The 3,023-nt window shown below is 43.6% G+C and overlaps 1 long non-coding RNA gene across 1 annotated transcript in view; it reads right to left on the bottom strand.

Moving 5' to 3' along the window:
• The window catches only part of LOC106013874, a 4,024-nt gene extending 1,095 nt beyond the window's left edge, over window positions 1-2,929 (bottom strand). Inside the window, exons 1-2 of the long non-coding RNA XR_001185464.2 lie at window positions 2,897-2,929; window positions 172-323 (exon numbers count right to left, since the gene is read on the bottom strand). This is a non-coding gene — a long non-coding RNA (uncharacterized LOC106013874). The remainder of the gene's footprint in view (window positions 1-171; window positions 324-2,896) is intronic.
• Between the last annotated feature and the right edge of the window lie 94 nt (window positions 2,930-3,023).

Below are 3,023 nucleotides of genomic sequence, written 5' to 3' on the forward strand. Positions count from 1 at the left end.
ACCACCAATGTCTAGGATGGTAGTAGTAATGAAGCAGAAGATCTGAGGAGAGGGGAAAGAAAAGACACAAAAAAAAGGGGGGGGGGGCGTTACCGGCAATGTTTAGGGTGGTAGTACTAATGAAGCATAAGATCGGGGGAGAGGAGAGGAGAGAGAGAGAGAGAGGCTTACCAGCAAGCTCTCTGATGGTAGATGTAATGAAGCAGAGGAACTGCTCTATGATCTGGGCCTCCGCTGCTGGGAGGATGGCTGCGATGAGAGCAAGAGCCAAAAGTAGACGTGGAGTCACCATTTTGATTTGAAGTGTCTGGACGATGAGGAACCTGAAAATCAGAAATTTTTTTTTGAAAGACGGCACTTCGATTAGAACACCCTTTTCAATAACAGCAGTGTGAACACATCCACACGACCACACATCCAACCGACCACATGACCACACTACTGCAGATATACACATCCACACTACCACAAATCCACACATCCACACGACCACAGATCCACACATCCACACGTCCTTACTCCTACACTCCCACACATCCACACAGCCACACATCCACACGACCACAGATTCACACATCCACACGAACACACATCCACACATCCACACATCCACACTACCATACATCCACACATCCACACGAACACTCGACCACACGTCCACACATCCACACGACCACACATCCAACCGATCACATGGCCACACGTCCACACTTCCACACATCCACACATCCACACATCCACACGTCCACACATCCACACGTCCACACATCCACACGTCCACACTTCCACACATCCACACGTCCACACATCCACACGTCCACACATTCACACATCCACACGTCCACACATCCACTCATCCACACGACCACACATCCACACTTCCACTCATCCACACATCCACTCATCCACACGTCCACTCATCCACACGTCCATACATCCACACATTCACACGTCGCGGGCGGCCCAGTTTGTCACAATTTCATTTGAGTATTTACGCTTAGATGACTGTCATAATTACAGCACTTTAACACTATAGTTGTAACTTCAGTTTTTTATTCTCCACCTTCAAATTGGCGGTGTAGAGATAGTCCCTCTAAAATGTCAATTCAGCTTGAGTTGTTCAAGTTCAATATTTCTTCCTTTTTGTATACAAATCAAAGCAAATTTAAATTTCTCTGTAAAATTTCAACAATGAATGTTCTTTCGTTAAAACCATTTGAAAAATAAAATTCTATTCATACAATCAATCAATCAATCATTAATTTATTCTTTTTGAGAGAGTTAATAATAACTTCCATCACGCTGGGCACAGTCGAGGCTATGACATACTGGGCCTGTGAAAAACTGGCATGCTTCCCACACACCCACACGACCACACATCCACACATCCAGAAGACCACATATCCACACGTCCACACGACCACACATCCACACATCCACACAATCACATGAACACACGACCATACATCCACAATACCACCTCTCCACACATCCACACAACCATACATCCACGCATCCACACATCCACACGACTACACATCCACACGACTATACATCCACACATTCACACATTCAAACATACACACGACCACACATCCATACATCCACACATCCACACATCCACACGACCACACATCCACACAATCACACGAACACACGACCATATATCCACACTACCATACATCCACACATCCACACATCCACACTACCACACATCCACACTTCCACACGACCACATATCCACACATCCACACATCCACGCATCCACAATGATCATATCAGCCTTGTTATGTACATTGTATTTTCTATTGCAGATACTGAAGACAATACCCCGTCAATTTCTTCCTGGGAACGACTACGTTAAAATGTGATATTATGTAACCTGTTAAATGTTTACTGTCGATGTGAATTAAACGATTACGGGGAGACATCTGTGAGAGCCGGGGTTGTCCCCGTGGTTAAAATCTCGAATTTACACCCATCAAAGGCAAAGGGTTCCATTCTCGGCTAAACTGGGTAGGTCGCTACGATGCTTGGAAAGATGTTTTTCCCCTTGGTAACCTTACGCGTTCTTTAAATAGCTAGCTGGTACGAGTTTGGAAGGCCGGAAGTCTCAAAGTCAAAGGTATGCCCAAAAGTGATTGTAGAAGTGGCGCATGAAATGTTTTCTGAAATTAGACGGTCACGGAAGTGGCTATGAAGCCTTAATGGCTTCCCATCGTTGGGGATATTACGCTGAAGACTTTTAAATTATTTTTTTTAGCTTTTATCAGAAATCAGGAGGAGTTTTTTTTCTAAGCCTCTTTAATCTTAGTAAGTTGAGCCGAAGATATAACTTCTAAAGGTTCAGGCTGAAAAGAGATCCTAGTTTAGGAAGTTAGAGAAAGTTAAAAGATCTTAGGTCTTTTTTTTTAAAGCTCTATATTTCCATAGAAGCAGTCTGGTCGAAGTAATATGTGAGGCAGCGTGGTGGAATCAGGCTCTCGTCAATTTTTGGGCATATTGAGTTATTGGTATCATCTTAAAGCTTGTTCATTTGTTTTGCTTTCATTGAAAAAATTACCCATCCATCGTCAACAGAAGTGGAGATATTTTGGATTGAAGGAGGTAGGGGTCACCTGGTTTAAGAAGTAAAATTAGGGAGAAAATGGCCGCCAAAGCTTGGTAAATTCCAAAGCTGGAGTGTCCGTGGAAACTGTAAATTTATATTTTTGTGCCTTTAATCAACGTTTTTTGGTGAAATCCTCAAAGGAATGTGTTTATAAATGGACATAAAAGGTGTTGAGCCAAAAAACAAAAATTTGATAAAAATTACTAAGCAGGGAGAAAACGAGAGCCTGATTCCACCACGCTGCCTCACATATTTCCCAAGTACACGAATCGAGGGTTCACTTACCTCCCTGAAGTTACTGTGGAAATGGCTCAATGTCACCAAGTCCCCTTTTGTACGAGGATTTAACGAGGACTTTTGTCTCTCCTGGCGAGCAACATTAGCCACGAAGGCCTCGGGGTAGAGTTTGGGG

The sequence above is a fragment of the Aplysia californica genome, unplaced genomic scaffold (assembly GCF_000002075.1).
Source record: "Aplysia californica isolate F4 #8 unplaced genomic scaffold, AplCal3.0 scaffold01405, whole genome shotgun sequence".
In the NCBI taxonomy this organism is placed as follows: Eukaryota; Metazoa; Mollusca; class Gastropoda; order Aplysiida; family Aplysiidae; genus Aplysia; species Aplysia californica.